The following is a 22,245-nucleotide window of genomic DNA, read 5'->3' on the forward strand; positions in this document are numbered from 1 at the left end:
AGTTTTATGTGGGGTGTTATGTATAGGCGGCACAATATTACAGAGCTTGAGAGTCTATTACACAAACACAACTATATAGCTTAATCAAGTTTCTATCTTCTTCATGTTGGGTTTGTTCTATTTACTATATTTGGATGTTAAAAGAAATTGTATTTGATTCCAATTGACCTTGTTTTGATTAGTAAATATAGAAAGTAAATTACTATTTTTATATGATTAAGTAAGATGCTATCGTTGGTAAGAAATGTAGGCATGTTGTAATTACGTGAAAAGAAATGTAAGTATGTTTCTTGACAACTTCTTTCTGCTAATATGAGAATGCAAGTTTAAATGGACTTATTTGTAAGAGCTAAATAAACTAACCAACGATGCAAATTCATATACGACATGTTCGTCTCTGATTTGTGTAACATTTATAACATAACTTTTTGTTAATCTAACATTTTCTACTTTTTATTATTTTTTGTTATTCTTTTTTGCTTATTATCTTTAGTTTATTAAATATTAGTAGATCACTCAAGTTTGTGTAGCGTACTCCATGACATTTTAATTTAGTTATTATCATATTTTATAAACGTGACATACAATATACAAACATAAAGAAACAACTTCTAATGTCGTAGTAAATTCAAAATTTATGTTGTTTAACCATTGTGAATTAGAGATGGATAATAACCAAATAGCCAGTTATCTACTAACAATTTGATATATATATATATATATATATATATATATATATATATATATATATATATATATATATATATATATATATATATATATATATATATATATATTTATGGTGCAATAATTCATTTTAGTGATGGTAATTAAGAAGTTCATTTTAGGATTTTAATTTGAGCCACTGTTTTCTTCTTGATAATAAAATTTAATTTGGCCACATATAATATGCTTCTTTATTTTAAATGCTATTGGTCAGTGATAATATATAATTACAATAACTTGATATCTATTTCTTGTTGACAAAAAATACAGTAATAAGTTAAATTGAAAGTTATTAATTAAAAAACAATTGTTATTGAAAATGATTCTTTATGTGAAATCGATAATTAAAAAGACATTTATTAATTAAAAAGCCGATTCTAGAACAATGTGAACATATCCCTAACGTCTTGTTCATTGGTTCTACTTAAGGAGGGATGTTGATGGATATGAAGGAATCGTGAGGTATGTCAAAGGAAAATCATGTTCTCGAGTTTCATTGATGGAAGGAAAGGGAGGGGAATGAAAGGATTTTGAAGCCATATTTTCTTGTTAAATTTTCCTCTAAAATTATGCTAATTCCGGAAGAAAATAAGGGAAAGGAAAATCTTTTAGTTATATTTTCTTTTCCCTCCCAACTCAGGAACACAAAAACTTGAAATTTTTCTTTCATTTCCTTTAAACTCGGGAACACAGAATAAGAAAATTTTTATTTCCCTCTTTTTATTTTTATCAATATTTTCCTTCCTTTTCCTTTATTGAGTTTACAAAATAAATAAATAAACCTTAGGAACAAGGTATAAGTGGATGATTCTAAAAAAAAAAATCATAGAGACTAGGGCCGACCCAAGCCCAGGGCGAGTTGGGCCATAGCCCAGGGCAGCAAGTTTATGGGGGCAGCAAATTGTTTGCACGTATTATATATGGGTATGTTATATTGGGCCAAAGTCGATGCCAGTCCACTGAAAAAAGAAAGGGATGCTTGACCTAAGGGCTAAGGGCATCGCCTCATTAGGCATAATTCATGAAGCGGGAAAAATTAAGCATCCAACCAGAAAAATAAATGCATGCGTAATTAATGTATCAGATCATTTCGAGATGGTAGAAGTCTAGTATCCCAATTCGTGGTCTCGGTTCAGCGGTTCTCCTGAATTCAGATCATTGTTGAATTCCTTTTAGAGACTCTTGTTTATCCTATAATTTCATTCTCTATTTCTGGTAAGTCCTTGTTCATTCTCCTAAGTCATAAAGGTTAAAGTTCTTGGATATACTCTTGTTTCGTTCTCTAGAAAATCTGAATATGTGATAAAAGGTAAAACGAATCTGTTATTTAAGTTGGTGAAAATCTGGGATATAAGTTGTTGAAAATACTAATATCTGATTTTATTTATTATATTTCCTTATTTCTTGTTTTCAAGTGTTCAATTGATCTTAGTAATTGAGGAGGATTATTTTGTTTCTGATTTGTGAGGTAATTGAGGTTCTTTTAAATGTTTGCAGACTCTATTAACAAGTTTAGTGAGATATATGAGAAAATTGAAGATGGTAAGAGAAGACAAATAATGGAATTAGAGAATATGAAGATGGATTTTTATAAAGAGTTTGATTTAGAAGATTAAAATAAGAATATTACCGGAAAACTAATCCTTTTGATTTGGGGGAGTGTTTAGTTTAAAGTTTATGAAAGGATTTTAATGCATTTTAATCTAAAAACCTTCTTGTCCCGTATCTTTTTAAATTGCAAATACATTGAGATAGTGATTAAATTTTATTTGTTTTTTCATTACTTTTTTGCCCTTTATCTCACATACCAGCTCCCTATTTCACGTAGGAAGTGGTTGAGTGAAAGTCCTTTGATACCTGGTACACTCGTAAGCAAGCTCCTTTACATACCATCCAGTTATTTATACCTCGCTATGTTTCACCATGCCATTATGAGCAGAACCCAACATCGGTTGTAATGAAGCTTTGTTAAGCATATATGAACGGGGGAGATTATAAGAGGAGGTTGTGAGCATATGTACCTATCTATAACAGTTATTATTGTAAATTAAAAAAAATAAACATTTTATATTTTGAGTACACAAATAAGGTTTGATGTATTGGTTGATTATAAATCTTATTGCACTTTGTTTTATAATTTTTTTTGTTTGGAGTTTGGTCTATAGTATGGGGCATTTTTTTTCGTTTTGCCCTGGGCATAGAAAAACAATGGACCGGCCCTGATAGAGACGCATACTATTATATCACATGAAAATATGATTGGTAACTCAATATTCAACAATATATCAATTTAACATTACAATTGTCATCAAGAAGAATATATACTAGATTACTATTGTCATCAAAAAGAATATATACTCCTTAGATATACGTGGATGTAATTTTTTTAATATCCAATAGAAGAAACTATACATCGAAAAGAAAATAATTGTCGCATACTACACTGCGCAAGGTACCCCAATAGATATATCTTATTTACCGATGAATTGCATGCTTTTTTTTTGGTAATGTGACATTTTTTTCCAAAATAAAACTAATCGAAACAAGAAAATTATTCACCGAATAGTACTAATCGCCACAAGGATACAACCGTCGCCGAAAAGAATTGATCACCGTTCGAAAATTATTCGTTACCGCCGCTTTGCGCGGGTACACAACTAGTTACTCATAAAATCAATTGAATAAAATAATAATAATAATAATAATAATCCCAACAGACATCCTTTTGACTTTTTTTTTTTAATTTCCCCGTCGAATTTTTACCCCCTTCTTTTATCCCTCTCTTTCCCAACATAAGCAATTGCACCTCCATCACTCTGTCACTTGAATTCCCAATTTAATTCAATCTTCTCAAATCTCATTTCGCTTATCTCAGAAATAGAGAGAGAAAGTATTTGCTTAAATCAACATCGTCGATGAAGATAATGCCGGGAAATTTGGTTGTTTTTATCACTGTCGGTGCTTTCCTAATCGCAATTACCGGCGCTGAAGATCCATACGGTATCAAAGAATGGCATGTCACATATGGCGATATCTATCCACTCGGTGTTCGTCAACAGGTCGATTTTTATCCAATCAATCACTAAGTTTATTCCAATCAACATTTTTTACGTTTGATTTCTCAGTTTTGTGTTAAAAAAAAACTTACTAAAAGTTTCATCTTAAAGGTAATATTTTGGTTATGGATATCACTATAACCATGTGAGAACAACACCGTTGTGAGACACATGCATTTTCAGATGTAGTTGATGGTTAATATTAAACAAAAATACCAACAGCAAGGGAGCAAATAAATGTCGCCATGTTCTATCCATGACTGGGAAACAGGGGATTAAAAAAACATTTTAGTTCATAAAGAGAAATAGCAACAGTCAAGCAGTCACATACACGCATACACATTAAGAAGAAGAAACAAAATTTGATTATGATGAACACACGTGTACACATTAAGAAGCAGAAACTAATTGGAAAAAAACAACACAGGCATTAAAAAAACACAAGAAGAAAGAAAAGATAAAAAGCAATCTGAAAGTAGTTTTTTTATAAACTTACCAAAAGGAATGAATTCTGGGATTAACCGGACGAGTTTTGACTGTGATGATTTCAAACCTTGGAAAGAGGATGATGTAAAGGAATTATACAATGGTTTGTTTGAAGTGTATATAGTTTAGAATATGATAAAATTGACATGATAATTAAAAGTAAATGTAATTGACATTATTGATATGATATTGATATGATACCTTATAAATGAAATCAGATTTGATAATAAGATGCCCTTAATCTGGTATGTAACGAAATTGACTGTGATGATCGAAAACATTGATATGATTTTGATATGTTACCTTATATATGAAATCGGATTTGATAATAATATGTTGTATAATGTTGGTAAGGGCATTTTCGTCCTTTGTACATACCATTTATTTTTGTAATGTACTGTCTAAAAACATGTTTGTTTCCTTCTGTTATCATATAAAGATATATGTATTGCCGAGGGCATTTTCTTTCTTTGAACTTACTTATAATATGTAAAAGAAAAGTGCAATGCATTTATATGTAATTTTCACGAATTTTATTGCATATATATTGTTAATAAAATTCTTTAAGTTGTTCATTTGATATTTTCTTCAATGTAAAAAACCTTGGAAAAGAAGAGATCTTTTTATTTATACACTTATCACCATAGCATTTTACAACCACACTTGCATCACCACTATGTGGACCGCTGAGCACATCTCTTATTTCAACTTTCTTTCCACAGTTTGTACACGCATCATAATACCAATCAATATCTTGGCGAATACCATAAATGGTCCCAACAATGATATATTGGCCGACCTAAAAAAATAAAAAATATCAAAAGGATCATAAAAAACAATACAATTAGATTATCTGTAAAATAGAAAACAATATCACATCAAGACAGCTAAACTATTCACATACCTCTTGTGGTTCTATCAAATCGACAACATTTTTAACTTTGTAATTATTCAAAAAGTCATCAGAATCCGAATATGATTGAGAGCTATCAACAGTCAAAGAAGAAGAAGGGTTTTGAAGTCCTCGTAATCCAACCAAGTTGTTTTTAATTTAGGAGATTAAAAATAAAATTAGTAAAATTATTAAAAAGAAACAAAAAAAAAACCGATGAATTATTAAAACAGTTTGTTACCTATCTGTGAAGGTAACAATTTCGGGAAGATTAGCATTTATGAACATCCGTGTTTGTTCAAAATAATTGTTAACGGAAGGTGTTCCTGATGAAACAAAATAAAATAATATAAAAGACTAAAATAAGGTTGCTTTGTATAAAAAATGTACCGTTATAGACATTAATTTTTGCAAACTACAAAAGGACAATCACACGACCAACTTGTTTATGAGCTTCAAGATAAGAAATCAACTAGTATGCAATATCTCCAACAATGTCATGTTAACCTGCAAACCTCTGCAAAAATAATAATGGTTAAATGAATATATAATATTAAAATAACACATGCAACTTGTAAGGTAATGAATGTAATATAAGATATAATATAAGAAATATTTTGGTTACTCTAAGTTTATGATTTGTAAAGGTAGCCTATGTAGAGATTTGCTGACATCATGGGAATCAAGCTTTCCTAATGAGTCAACTTCACCAATAATATCTACAAAATGATAATACAATATGTCAAAATGATGTAAAATTAAAGAATTAAATATAATATACAATCAAGAAGGGGAAAAAATTCCCAATTGGGTCATTAGAGGTAGCTGTTGCACAGATTATTTTTTCAAAAGAAACACAAGAAAAGCCATATGTTGTTTTGGATTGAAAGTGTAGACATTCATTAACAGTTGTTCTTCCATGCAAGTTTAACTTGGAGGTTACATCACTTATTTTAAAAATGTATCTGTTAGGAGCGATAGTGGGGGACCGGATGTAAACAACTTGATCTTCTTTCAGTTTGGACTCAAACCTTTGAAAATCTCTTGGATACACACTAGCTCGGATTTTTGTACACTATTCACACAGGGTAAGAATATTATATACTGTTAAAAAGTGATATTTTAATAAATATAAATTGGTCAACATTGAAGATTTATTCGACCATGAAAGATTTTGAATAATATTATTGGAATGATCAAATTAACAAAAAAACGATTTTGAATAATGCTATTGGAATAGTAGATTTTACCATTTCATCCATGAGTATCATCTCAATTGATTTGACAATAGTGGGGTTGTCATCTGAAAGTGATCTCCATAGCCAGATGATAGACACTTTTAGTGTGTAATCATCCTTTATGTTGTCAAAGTCTTTAATCAAAGTGATGTTTATATCTGCCATTGTCATTATAATAGAAAACTACACACAGAAATTATAAACAGAAATAAAATTACCATTATGTCTATGGAGTACTAATAATATAAGAACAAAGTCAATAATGCAATATGGTTATATTCAAACATTCATACAAAGAAAAGCAAAACTGAAAGAAACATGCTAACATAAACTATATACCCCTGTACATCATTCATAATTAAAAATAATAACGATAAGTGAAACAACAGGCTAACAGAAACTATATACCCCTGTACATCATTCATAATTAAAAATAATAATCATAAGTGAAACAAAGAAGGGGGAAAACCGGTAATTATAAGTGAAACAGAGAAGGGGTAAAACCAGTAATTTACATTTGCAGAATACTGCAATATGGTTATATTCAAACATTCTTACACTTGAATATGAATTAAGAGTACTATTGAGCTTATTGTTTTATTTCTACAAAAATGAGATATGTCATGCATCAAAAATGTGTCTTCTTGACATGAATGTACTTAGGTCTATTTTGTGGGTAGCAAACATATAATGTCTTGATCACTCTCTTAACATATCGCCCAAAATAGACAATATCTTGGTATGTGGGCCTGAGATATAACAATTTCATTGTGAAATTTTTTACTTAGAAAGGTATTTGAGTAATTTTAACTATGAAAGATATGCATAAAACTGAATTCCATGGGTTTTAGGATGGAATTTCGAAATCCACCGGTCACGGGATTTCTGAATTCTTACCAAATTAATTGATTAGGTGCATACTCATTTGCATCTAAACCAGACTGTAATTGAATTTATTTCTAATTCCTGCTAAATCTGACAGAATTCGGAGAACATACACCTAGTTTCTTGATGTTTCTGGAACAAATCCCAAACATTAGTTTCATGAACAAAGATCATATGAGATAGATATTGTAACACACCATATAGACACTTGCATGTAAGATGGGATTTATCACCATCCACAAATCAATCATCTAAAACCATTGATCTCAGTTAAACTAATTCCTCGCTTGTTCCCTATATCTCTAATCTTTTTCTCTCCTTGTTAATTCCATCAGGGTGTAAAACCTTTTCAAACCTTATGTGTAATTAAATGATTTTCTTACAACATCAGTTTGTGTTACAGAAAGAGTACTTGCAATATGTTTCTGCTAGTTCCTGGAGCTATGAAAGCATACATCTGCCAATTAGTTAGGTATCCACCTTTTGTAAAGCAACTCAATGAATGTATGACATGACTTATCAATGAGTTTAAGAGCATTGTACATGAGCAACTTAACAGCTAGCTAGAGGAGTTAGAGAAGGATCACATCAAATTATTCTCTATCAATCATAACTTGTGATTTTCACATTTCTTTCATTATTGTGGTTTTCATCATATTCTTTCACTCATTTTTCTATTGTCTTTTTCATTAGCACAACACCACGTTATTATTAGGCCATGTGATGCTACTGCATGTATAATGAAAGATGCCGATCAAGTTAAACATATCATTTACCAATATACTTCAACTGATGAAGAGTCTATTCAATGATAATTCACATGAAGACAATTTTGCTCATTGTGTAAAATATTGTATCACAAACCTCATGATAACATATATATAAAACTTAAAATATTATACAAAAAAAACAGTTAGAAACACGCATACACATTAAGAAGAAGAAAAAAAATTTGATTATGATTAACACACGCATACACATTGAAAAGCAGAAACTGATTGGAAAAAAACAACACAGACTTTAAAAACATATATATATATATATATATATATATATATATATATATATATATATATATATATTGGTAATAAAACTCTTTAAAAACATAATCGTCTTTTTCTCTTACACCATCAATAGACACACATATCCCATGGAACCACAAGATACAACACAAGCTTTGTAAAGTTATCTTCTATAAGTTTGGTGAGGGCATTTTTGTCATTTGCACATACCATTTTTTTTGTAATGTAGTGTCCAAAAACTTTTTTGTTTCCTTCTATTATTGCATATATATATATATATATATATATATATATATATATATATATATATATATATATATATATTGGCGAGGGCATTTTCGTCCATTGAACTTACTTATAACATGAAAAAGAAAAGTACAATGCCTTTATATGTAATTTTTTCGAATTTTGTTGCACATATACTTTTTTTTTGTACTGTACTGTTTGAAAACATTCTTCTTTCCTTATGTTATTGCATATATATATATATATATATATATATATATATATATATATATATATATATATATATATTGGCGAGGGCATTTTCGTTCTTTGAACTTACTTATAACATGTAAAAGAAAAGTACAATGATTTATATGTAATTTTTCTGAATTTTATTGCATATGTATTGTTAATAAAAGTCTTTAAAAATATATTTGTATGTATATTTGAACTGTATAAGAATTTAAGTTAAATATCGTGTTACCGGTTAAAATTCTATAAGTTTTCCTTTAAGATTTACTTGAACAGAACAAATTTCTTTTTCAGTATACTGCTTCTCCTAGAGTCTCTGATATCAAGCATATCAGGTTCAGAAAATAAAGATTACAGAGAATTTGACAGCCTCAGTGAAACAAAGAAGGGGTAAAACCAGTAATTTACATTTGCAGAATACCGATGTTTATTAGATACGGAGATGTTAGATGATTATAGAATTTAAGATGAAATCATAAAACTACTAACACAAAATGAATGAAAATCGTATATAGTTGACTTGAAAAATCAATTTTTGCTATCTAATGCGCAAATTAAACCTGTATAGAACTATATTAAGACGAATTATGATTGTTAAATAAGTTTTTAATCGTTCTTTAGATCGTTCTTATTTACGATGATGGTATCTCATAGTGAAATACGAATAAGGTATCAGTTAAATTGTCACACACACGCATACACATTAAGTAACAGAAATAATTTTCAATTATGATTAACACAGACATTGAGAAGCAGAATTGAGAAGCAGAAACTTACCGAAGAATTGAAGTCGCTGATTGTCGATGATGCTTGATTGTTGGAAGACGATGCTGTAAAGAATGATTTATATCGTATGAATCAAGTATATATTGAGCATAATACGATCAAAACGACATAATCCTCAAAATTAAATGTAAGGGATACGATTGATAATCATACCATAATAAGATATCTATCCATATTCCTTTTTCCAAATTTCAAATTGCCATATTGGCGTATTTCCATATCTAATCTAATTTCCATATGTAATCTAATTTCCATATGTAATGCTCTGTTTAACGAAGTAGGGGTAAAACTGGGATTTAACATGGGCAGAAGAATGAATTTTTGATAGGACACGTGGACAAGAGGTTTTGTTTATTAGATAGGGAGATGTTACTTTTAAAAATCGACCTATATGAATAGATTTTTGAAAATACAATGCCATGACTGGAAAAATGAAAATATGATGATACAAATAAAGGAAAGATCTATTACTTGGACTATCCTACTTTCTATTATAGTATCATGAATTTTTTAGACTTTAAATTTCACATATTTGTAGATGTTCATAGCAAAATAATTAACAATATTTGGACAACAACTAATTATAAGACTTTAACAGCAACATCTTAACAGAATCTAACGGTAACAATTTAACAGATCAGTGCATTTTGACAGCAAGAATTTAATAAAACGTTGACAGATTTTGACAGCAACAATACCATTTATTTTTAACCGCAATAACTAAAGAATTTACATTAACTAAATTGCAACAGGAAAACACGTTATCGTATATTGAAAGGTGATTGCTATAAGTACCCCAAATGTCCCCTCCATGCGAGGGGAATAGTGTTTTGTGTACCCCTCATTGTGAGTGAGTGGAGTGAGTGGAGGGAACTACTTATAGTACAACCCTATTTAAATAGTGCTTTGGTTTTAGCATTTTATTTACAGTAGCTTTGATTTTAGCATATGTTCTATTTTCAATTTTTCAAACATGATGAAAAATATTAATTTTTTAGACCTCGTACTCTCAATTGTAAAACATGCTTAGTCATTCAAAAATAAGTCAACTAATTCTTTAGAAACTTTCAAAATATTAATTTATTTCTTGTTATTAATATTTTCATTTGTTTCTAATATTAAAAAGCATTGAAGGGTCTAGAATTCGATGGTATCGGAACGAATAGTTTATTTATCGAATAGCTTGATCACATAAACGTGATACACAATGATTAAATACTAAAGGAATTAACAAACTAAGGGGTCATTTGATAGGTGCTGACTGAGAAAGTGTTGACTGAGAAATGTCTGGCTGTGTAAGAAATTCTGTCCGGGTAAGAAACCATGATGTTTGATTGTACATCTGACTGAATGTGTTGACTGAGGAAAAATGACTATTTTACCCTGCTGAAGAGTTATAAAAATATACAAATGGTTATACAAAATGTAAATTACACACAAATCATTTAAAAATCTAAATAAAAATAATAAAAGGTTATAAAGTTATAAATAGATTCATTGTTATACCTATAAAAAGCATTCCATATCTTACATTTTATAAAAATATATCTTCACTTTACATTGTTCTCATTTTATTATTCAGCCCACTATGAAAATTGACACCACGTATTAGATGGTAAACACACATTTTAACTAGAAAAACTACTCTAATATGGCATTTCATGCCTAAATGAGAAAACCAAATGTTAAAGAATTTTACCAAACAAACTCAAAATTTTTGACTTTACATAGTTCTAGTTACTTTATGTTACAAATTCTCAAAGTCTAACCACAAATTTTCACTACAAATCATCAATTTATGCATCAGACCACTTGTTATTAGTACAATGATGAACTCACCACATCTTTTCCTGCTATAAAATGGCACCAAAAGAAGCATGTTATTAGTGTAAATTATATCAAAGAGTAATGGATCTCATATAAGCATATTGGGATTACCTTTTTATGTTGATGAATCCATCTGAAAATGAACAGTAAAAAAGCAATTTATATACACATAATAACCATACAAAACATATGGAGCTTTTATCCATCTCTAGAGTAAAAGCATAGCAATGACCAGAGAGCTTCTTAACAAACCATCAACATCAAAATAAAAAATCAAATAAAATATAAATAAAAACAAATCATCAAAAAATTAACCCTAGGTTATAATATGCAAAAGTATTCAATTTTAGTGATCGGTATGGCAGAAACCCAATTGATATGTCGTGTGGTTTCTACTTTTAGGAGGGAACATAATAGCAAAAACCCAATTGAGAACAACAAACATGAACAGAGCAGCAAAATCGGAACTTTTATGAGAAGAATCGGAACTTTGATGAGAAAAAACGGAACTGTAAAATCCAATGAGAAGAATTTGATTTGTACCTGATGAGAAGTGGAGAAGGAGTCGATCGATGGGGGGAAGAGGCACAAATCGTTCGACAGTCAATTGGAGGCGTGAAAGAGGAACGCAGGCATGGGCACAATTCGAAAATCTTGTCACACCCCCAAACTAAGGATGACGGAAACGTTCGGGAGTGGAGGACTTCATGTATAGTATCACAACAAAGAGTATAATAGTGCTCAAAGTAAATACAACCAATGATAAATATAATCAGAAAATAATTACATGGTTTCAAGTATTACATATTTCAATGATTGATCACGACATGATATAAAAGTAGTTGTTCAACGCCGTAGCGTTCCATCCTCGAAAGCTTGTGGTTAGCTGGTTTCGTTGATTTCCTGAGAATACAAGTAGTTTTGAAAAAGTGTCAACAATTAAGTTGGTGAGTTCATAAGCTTTTTAGATAAACAGTTTGGAAACCGTTCTTTGTAATGTGTTGTGTGTTACTAAGAAAAATCCAATATTTTCCTTATAAAAGTTATGTAGTCCTAAATCCCAGGACCAAGAATAAACAAGTATTTTCCATACTTAATGATATAAACGCGGTTTTAAATCGGCATAAAAACCCTTTTTGATTTGAGGAAAATCCTGAAATGAATGACGTGTATTCTTAAATACCAAGACCGAAAGTGTACCAATATAGATCTATACACAACTATCACGTTCTCCCTACAAGAAACTCTGGTTATAACTACCAAGACTTTTTAACTCGTACTCTAGGAGTACTGAGAAGAATGTCTCACAATTTAAGTTAACAAGTTTATGTGTGGTGTGCGTGAGTGTAAAACCTTTTTATGTGGGAATAAAACCTTCCGAAATGTGTTTGTTGTGTTAATGGAAACATAAACCGTACCTATTATAGTTTATCAAAACGTTTAAATGTAATAGTTATAACTTTGTTTATTATGGTTAACTACTGTATTTGTGAATGTAAAAACCCTTTTGTTTACCGATATGTATATATACCTTTTAATAAAGTGAAGAAACATGCAATATAACAACTAATTAATTATCATACTTTTGTAGGTAAAAATCCATTTTTTTCTGATGTGTAACTATATACTAAGACAAAATGTCATCTATTTGCCGAAAAAATTTATTTACATAAAGATATACACCTTGCTCAACATGTTACAAGGTGAAATGAAATTGATAGCATTTTTTGTTGTTAATATTTTCTTTTACTATTCTTAGAAAATTTATAGAAAAATCATCAAAGGTCCAAATCAGAATCCGTAAATTCTAAGTGTTTGGGAAATGAGTCTAGTTTGTTCATTTTTATTATGAATTTTGATGACCTCCAAATTATGTGAAAAATTCCATAATCACAGACTGGTACGGATTTGCTCTTGAAATGATAGGCCGTTTTGTAAAAATCACCATAAATTGTAGAAAAATCGTGTGGAGATGTGCAAGCAGTCATTTTAAAGCTAAGAACTGGAATTACTTGCACCTAAAACAGTTTTGAAAACTAAAATATTTAAGTTTCCTAAAATAGTATGTGAATGGAGTTTAACTTTTCTGATGAACGCTGTTAAATGAGTTTAGTTGTGTTCTTGGTGTTTTAACTTGTATCCCCCCCCCTTCCTTAAAACTTAAGAAAAACATGGAAAGATAGGTGTATGAACTCACCTTGAGTGATTTCAGTAGATGGATGGTGGAGGAAAGAAGTGCTCAACTCAAGAACACTTGGGAGATGCTTGAAGATTTGAAGATCTAACACAAATATGACGATATTTTTGTAAGCAATGTATGATTTGGATGTAGGATAGTAGAATATCTAAGTGTAGGAGGATGATACTTACCAGATGTAGAAGAAAAGCTTGGAAACAAGCATTGAATCTCGAAATCTTAGAGAGAGGGAGTGAGAGAAAATGAAGTTGTCGCTTGGTGTAAAAATGGAGTAATGTGAGGAGAGAGGAGGATATCTCTAGCTCTTAGAACATGAGAATGGATGGAAATGATGATAAAGTACAAGAATGTGACTAGGTATGGTGGGAGGAGTGTGGCTGGTCATTGAGTGGGTGTGGGGGTGGTTGCTTGTGTCATTGACTAAAGGAAAGTCAACACTCTACCTCTTGTACTTCACCCACTCTTCTTAGATAAGGTTTTATCCCCAAAAACGTGATTAATTAATAAATATGGGGCCTTATATGTTCAAATAAAGTTTTGGGTGAAAATCCCACGTTAAAATGATGAAAAATAGGTTTAAAGTTAAATCGGGGTCGAAAACCGGGAAGAAATGCTCTTTCTGCGAGGCTTCTTGCAAGGTGGGCCGAAGGTGGCTAGGTTTGGTCCATAGAAGGCTGGGACCGAAGGCGCGGGTGAGTCAGGAGGCAAAATGGTGCGAAGCTGGTTAGTTCGGTTCGTCCAAGGTTCAGGCTCGAGAGGGAGGGTTCGGTTCGGTCTGCTGAACTTCGGTCCAAGGTGGTGCATTTCGCTTATGATGCCTTCGCTTCTAACACGTTCGCTTCTGACCAGTTCGGTTCCTAATAGGGTTCAGCTCCTTAAGAGAGTTCGGCTCCTTAAGAGGGGTTTCGGGTCCTTAAGTCTATTTTATCCGTTTTTACCCCGTTTTAAGCGGTTTTTGACCCGGTTAACGGTCGGGATGGCCCGAAAGACTATAAAAAGTTTAAGGAACTTTTGAGAGAGATTTCACATACTTGGAGAGATTTTCTCATACTTAGAGAGATTTGGTAGAGATTTGACATACATGGAGAGATTTCACATACTTAGAGAGATTTGGGAGAGATTTCACATACTTGGAGAGATTTCACATACTTAGAGAGATTTGGGAGAGATTTCACATACTTGGAGAGATTTCTCATACTTAGAGAGATTTGGTAGAGATTTGACATATGTGGAGAGATTTCACATACTTAGAGAGATTTGGGAGAGATTTCGTGTGTGACATTTATGAGTGTCCGGCCTCGGAACGCAAGGACCATAAACCCCGCTAAGCCATGTTTAAGGATATTACACACTCCCGATGAGTATGCAACATTGTTTTATCGGTTTGGTTCGTTACTTAACACTGTTTTAGGTTAAGGAAATCTAGATGTACGAACTTTTCAATTGATGATTTCTCATTAGCATATCGAGTTGTATAGTAATTACCTAACGTAAGCCCTAGTACACAAGGGTTAGTTGAGTTGACCAATTTGACTTGTTGACTTTATTTGACTTTGACTTGACCAGAATTTGATGGTTGTCACAAATCTTCTCTCTTTGTCAGTCAGCCGGCTGCTTTTTTCTTACCAAGCCATATATTTCTTTCCGGGTTAGATGCCCAAAACTGATGTACCAAACAATATTTGCTGACCAAGTCAGCTAAAAACGTATGAACCAACTGGGTTAGACGGATATCAAACAGGGCCTAAGCTAAACATTAGGAATAAGATAACTACAAATACTATAATTATCATATCATATCTTATTTTCTCCCTCAAGATGGAGCATGAAGGTTCTTTATGCCCATCTTGCCAAGAAGAAACTGAAATTGATTCGTTCCAAGACCTTTAGTTAACAGATCAACAACCTGTATTTTGGTGTCGATCTTCATTAATGTGATTTCTTGTGAAGCAACCCATTCAGGAACAAAAAAACAGTCCATTTCAACATGGTTTGTGTGGTCATGAAACACAGGGTTGTTAGCAATATGTCGGGCAACTTGGTTGTCGCAAAACAAAACTGTCGGGGAGCTAATGACAACCTGGAAGTCCTTAGGGAACCGTATAGCCCACAAAATTTCGCTCACAGTAGAGGCCATAGCTTAATACTCTGCTTCAGTAGAAGAGTGAGACACAACTAATTGTTTCTTGGTTTTCTAGGAGATATGTGCACCTTTGAGCATGAGAATGTAATCGGTTCGTGACCGCTTCGTATACGGACATTCAAGCCACTCATAGTCACAAAAAGCAGTCAAAATTGGCTCTCCAACATGTGGCAAAAGGATACCTTGTCCTGGTACCCCTTTTAAATATCGTAGAACTCGGGTCACAACTTGCATGTGACTTTTTTGTGGATCAGACACAAATTTGACTTCAAATTTTGACTACATAGGTGTCATCAAGGCGTGTCACTTGAAGGTATAAGAGTCTACTAATTATTCTGCTATACAAACCTGCATTAACCTGAGGTTCTTCTTCTTTTCAAACAAACTTTAAATTATGTTCAATGGGTAAAAGGCTCGGTTTACATCCCAATATCCCACTATCTTTTAGAATATCTAAAATGTACTTCCTCTGACTTAGAACCAAGCCATCTATAGTCTTCGCCATCTCTGTACCATGGAAAAATTTAACTTCACAAGATCTTTCATGCTAAAGCCTTTATCAAGTTGTGTCTTTGTTTCTTGAATCTGGTCTAGATTATTTCTAACTTTAATAACATCAGCCACATAAATTAAAATGACAGTGTAAATTCCATCTTGATTATGAAAGAATAGGGAATGCTCAGCTTTGGATTGACGAAAAGTTATGCTCAAAAGGAACCTTGTGAATTTGTGGTACCAGTTTTGAGACGCTTGTTTCAACTCATAGAGAGACTTTTGCAAACGACACACGAGTTTCACCTTCTTTAGAGAATCCTTGAGGAATTTTCATGTGGAACTCTTCATCCAAGTCTCTATGCAGAAACACATTATTCACATCAGGTTGATGTACAAATCAATCTTTCTTAGCACCAACTGACAAAGAATAATGCATGGTAACAAGCTTGCAATTGGTGAAAAAGTGTCATGATAATCTACCCCCTCCATCTGTGTGAAGCCCTTTGCTACTAGCCTAGCCTTGTACTGTTTATCTCCCCATTTGGTTTATATTGAATTTTATAAACCCATTTTGAATCGATGGATCCCTTGCCTTTCGGAAGATATGTAAGTGTCCAATCCCCATTTCTTTCTAAAGCCAGTATTTCTTCTTGCATAGCATCTTTCCATTTATTTTCCTCTGAAGCTTGAGCAAAAGATCATGGCTCATCATTTAGTGTAATGGCCGTCAAGTAAGCTTTATAATTGTTAGAAAAATATTCATATGACACAAAGTTATAGATAGGGTGTATTGTTGAGGTCTCTAGATTGGAATCGGGTTGCTTATGGTTGACCGATTGAATGGGGTAGCTTGACAACATAATTTTTGAATTTTTATGGCTGTGATTTTGTTCTAGTGCTTCTCATAGATTCCCGTCTTTCTGTTTCATGTTGTGGGTTTTGAGGGTGAGTTCTATTGAGTCAACACATGGGTCTTTTTCACGGTTATTAGGCTTGTTTGACATGATATCTTCGTTGTTGTGCTCGTCTTGAAGATAACTGAAGTCATTGTGGTCATTATGCGAATGATCACTAGGTCTAATCCAATCACAGGAATGGAATCCAAGGTTTGGTCAGCATGATGTTCCTCGTAACATGTTTCACAATGATATTTTATCGTTTCTTCTTCTTCAGCATAATGTTCCAATTTATCATTCTTGAGGGGAAATATACTTTCATGAAACAAAACATCCCTGCTAATGACAATCTTCTTTGACTCAACATCATAGATTTTGTATCCTTTGGTACGTTATGGGTAACCTAAGAATACCCCGACCTTTTCTTTTCTTTTCAAACTTGTCCAATTTTGTATCAGTATTTCTGAAATATGCTACGTAACCAAAAATTGTCATATGGTCGTATTAGGGCTTTTGACCACAGACAATTTCATAAGGGGTCTTGTTTTTGATAACTTTGGATGGAATTCTATTGATTATGTAAGTTGCTGTTAAGATGCATTCTCCCCAAAATCTTTTTGGAATATTAGCTTCAAAGCGGATAGCACGGGCGGTCTCAAAAAAATGTCTATGATTTTTTTCAACCACACCGTTTTGCTGTGGTGTATGGGGACAAGTGGTCTATAACAAGATTCCTTATTCATTATAAAATTAAAGCATATGATTAGAAGTGAACTCTCCACCATTGTCGCTTTGAATTCTTTTAATGTGATTTCCCAATTGAACTTTCACCATTTTGTGAATTTCAACAATGCATTTACTAGCATCACTTTTATGTCTAATGAGGATCACCAACACGACCCTACTAAAATCATCAATAATGTTAAAAAAGTAATTGGCTTTCGTATAGGATGATGTTCGATACCCATCCCAAATATCACAATGAATCAAATCAAAATTTTCTTTGGTTTTTATAAAGCTACTAGGAAAGGGTGTCCGGGCTAATTTTGCATTTGCACAAGAATCACAAAATTGACTACTAAAGTTAGTAGTATTACTTTTAGATAAATTGATTCTAGAGAGCTTTTCTTTACAAGCGTGACCTAGTCTTTTGTGCCATGTGTCTGCAAAAATCGCCATAGATTTCCTGTCCTTGGTCATCCGCATTTGATACAATCCACCATCACATCTACTCGATCCAATCAAGTTCCTCGTTAGTAACCCCTGCATCTCAAAAAATTCAGGAAAATAGGTTATGGCACATTGGAGGTCTTTTCTTAATCAGCTAACTGAAAGAAAATTGCATTTGAAGTTTGGTACTCAAAGGACATCATTCATTGTTACTCCCCTTGGGAGGGTATAACTCCCTCTACCCTCAACATGAAGGAAATTCACCATTGGGTATTACCACTAGTGACTCAAAAGGAATCCTTTTTCCGCCTTCTAATAAGCTAGGAAAGGATGTGATATGTTCAGTACAGCCTGAATCAACGATCAACTCATCTTTACCACTTTCGTTACTTGTCATGTTCGCCATACGTCCAATGACTTCTTGGTTGTTGTTGTTGTTAGAGAAGTGCTTCACGAAAAGTTAGTATTATTCATTTGTCAATTCATATATAGGACTGGATTTTGGCATGGTGTAGGATGCCCTAGGCTTTCCCTTTTCTTTCTTTCCTGGTCACCACTCTAGGTATCCTACAAACTTGAAACACCCTTCTTTCTTGTGACCATATTTAGCACAAAACATGCAATGCTCGCTCTCTTTACCTTCTTTGTGGCCCTTGGCTTCCTTTAAGAAGCTTCTTTCTTTGATCACATTTGGGTTTTCATCTTTCTTTTAAAATTCCTTGAACGCAACAATCGCTGGTTGGATTCTTTTGTCATTGGAGACACATCTTTGTTTCTTATCTTCTACCACCGGATGATATACACTACCCAAGGTCGGAGTAGGTTTGGTCGTCAAAATTTGTGTTTTAATAACATGAAATTCTACATCCATCCCCATATGAAACTGATACAAATGCTCCTTTTCTTGAAATCCGTTCATTATTTTCCCAATGATGCAGGAGCAGTTGTCGCATGAGCATCGTGGTAGTGGCTGGATTGACACGTTCTCGTCCCATAGAGATTAAAGGTTTGTGAAGTATGTTAAAACAAAAGCTCCAACTGTCGTGTTGTCGCAAGCCTTTGTTTCAATTGATAGCCTCTGTGTGAGAATTCGTTGCTAAATCTTTCACGTAGATCTGACCAAATTTGTGAAGCAGTAGTGTCATACTTCGCACTATTACAAATGTTTTTCTCCATTTATTTCATGAGCCAGCGCTTTGTCATCACATCACATCGTGTCCAAACCATGTAATGTGAAGTTCCCTTTTTCCAGATTCTGGATGGTGTCATCTACAAACTCGATATTGTTTTTAACGAAGAGGAAATTCTCCATATCTTGGGATAAATCAACGTAATTGATGTCTGTGAGCACATCATTCACGTGAAGTTGTTTGGTGGAATCGGAGGGGTGGATGCAGTAAGGATAATTGTGGTTAATGGCAGTGTCATAGCTTTCCCATGTATTGTCCTTATTTTTAGGATCGTCTCCTACCATTCTACAAGATCGATAATGAAGGGATTGTTGAACTTAGGACTTCGTAACCTGCTCTGATACCATCTATGTGTGAGTCTGTGAGATAAAAATAACTATGTAATCACTTCTTAAAAGTGGATGACTTGAAATTGGGGCAGCACTTCACCTAACATCTTAGCTTTTCCTTTTGAAAGACATAGATATAGATATTGCTAAGTCTTATTCTTATATTTCTTGCAAATATAATAACGATAGTCTAGATTCCTCAATAATCCCATGAATATTGAACTATAAGTGATAAGGAATAACCAGGTAAGATCATATCGGAGGTAGGGTCCGTTTGGTATACTATTCAGAAAACTCACTTTAAACACCTCACTAAATTTAGACTAGATATCACCCTTATAAGTAGGTCAATCAATATTATGACATTGAATCACTAATGAATCTTATTTATAGGTTCATAATAATGATTATGAATATAAATATAAGTTATACTTAAAAGAATATAGGTGTTTCTTAACTTACAGAGTTTCCTGAAAAAAGTCCGGAAAATTTACAAGCATAACTCCCACCCGAAAGCTTCTAATTGTTGGATTCTCCGACGACTCAGAACCCCGCTAAATACTTCTAAAATCTAGAGAAATTTTGGATCAAAGAAGTAGAAATTTTGATAGGGACATGGATACAAGGTGTACGGAGAATGTGGCTTGGTTGCCGCTATTTATAGGGATTTTTTGGGAATCATGCCATTCCCTAGCTACGTCGATCCTTCAGGTTTATGCCACGTGTCGAAAATGTGATGGTTTACGTCACCCTTCTAGAAGCTATATGCACCGCGCGTACAATGTTTTTTTTTAAAATTGTATATTTCTCATACGACCTTCGTTTTCGACGTTCTTTATATCTACACGTAGCTATCGATGAGTACTACAACTTATACTTAGACTCCATCGGCTAATTCTCACATTATATATATATATATATATATATATATATATATATATATATTATAGGCTTAGATTTTTAAAATCCATATAAAAATCATAAATCTTTCATACGAACTACGTTCTCGACTATCTTTATATAAACAAGTTCCTATTCACGTGATCTTCAACTCTCATTACATTATTTTGGATAACACTTAACTGATTTTATTTTCGACTTTTATGTTGACACTGTTGCATCGAAACTTAGAAAAATTATAAGTTCCTCATACAAGATGAGATTTGGACGTTCTCTATATGAACGCTCTCGCTTTTACGATTACTACCACTTTTTTCGATTATTTTATTCTAGATAACCTTCCAATTTAAAATTTTATTTATTTCTCATAACACACACGATGAAGAATTATCCTATTCGGAGATTTTAGTTATAAATATTCTCACTTATTATATTTTAATTTCTAGCTTGAACTCATGGGCGTTACATGAACTAACCACCAGGATTTACAGGCCGTCGATTCCTTACCATGTATGTCACCTACAAAGATTTTTATACGGATTGAAGCATTCCATTTAGCAAGGTATTATAAGTTTTCCTAGTAGGTCACTCATATCGGGTTCCAGCATAGCCGTATTAACACGTCATTGTTTATCATGTACACACCTCAGTCCATGGCTTATTTACTTTCATATGTGGATGATATCATTCTCACATCATCCTATTGATCCATCTTATAGTATATCATTAGTCAGCTTAGTTAGAAGTTTGCTATGTAGTGTCCTGTAATTCTTCTTAGGGGTCTCTACTACTCATTCATCTACTTGGATATTTTTAGATCAGTAGAAGGGTGTGGATGATATTCTTACTAGGGCCAAATGATTCATTGGAATCCTTATAGAACTCTTGCTAAAATAGTTCGCAAATTGGATTCCTTGGGTTAGCTTATATAGATCCTACCCTTTGTCGTAGTTTGGCAGTTATACTTCAATAAATCACATTCACTAGAGCCAACATTGCTTTTATGGTTCAAGATACTAGTCTCTACATGCATGATCCATGGTACATGCTCTCAAATGAATTTTACGTTATATTCATGGTAGCGTTGATCACGTCTTTAGTTATATACTTCTCCAGTCATCAACCTTACATCCAATGAAGATGATGACTGTGGCGATGTCCTAATACACGACGATCCACTTTAGGTTATTGTGTTTTCCTTGAAGACAGTCTTATATTCTTGTCCTCTAAATGCAACGCATCATCCATTGATCCAACATAGAGGCGAAGTATCGTGGTGTCACTAACCTCATTGCCGAGACTTGCTAGGTACAAGTCTTAAAGTGCATTATTGTGCCACTCGGAAAGAAACGATTGTCTATTGTGACAACATTAATATTGTATAAATGTCAACTAATCCAATTCAGCTCCAACACCTCAATCACATCGAAATAGACATTTATTTTATTTGTAATAAGGTTGCTCTCAGTCATGTTCGAGTTATTCGTGTTCCCTTTACTATATCTTGTATGCTTATATAATGTACAAATA

At 32.7% G+C, this 22,245-nt stretch overlaps 1 long non-coding RNA gene across 1 annotated transcript; it reads left to right on the forward strand.

The window, feature by feature from the left end:
• The first annotated feature begins 1,697 nt into the window (after positions 1–1,697).
• LOC111902857 (uncharacterized) lies at positions 1,698–2,825 on the forward strand. Its single transcript, XR_002853990.3, has 2 exons — positions 1,698–1,941; positions 2,224–2,825. It is a non-coding gene; the product is annotated as an uncharacterized LOC111902857 (long non-coding RNA).
• The last annotated feature ends 19,420 nt before the right edge of the window (positions 2,826–22,245 follow it).

The sequence above is a fragment of the Lactuca sativa genome, chromosome 7 (assembly GCF_002870075.4).
Source record: "Lactuca sativa cultivar Salinas chromosome 7, Lsat_Salinas_v11, whole genome shotgun sequence".
In the NCBI taxonomy this organism is placed as follows: Eukaryota; Viridiplantae; Streptophyta; class Magnoliopsida; order Asterales; family Asteraceae; genus Lactuca; species Lactuca sativa.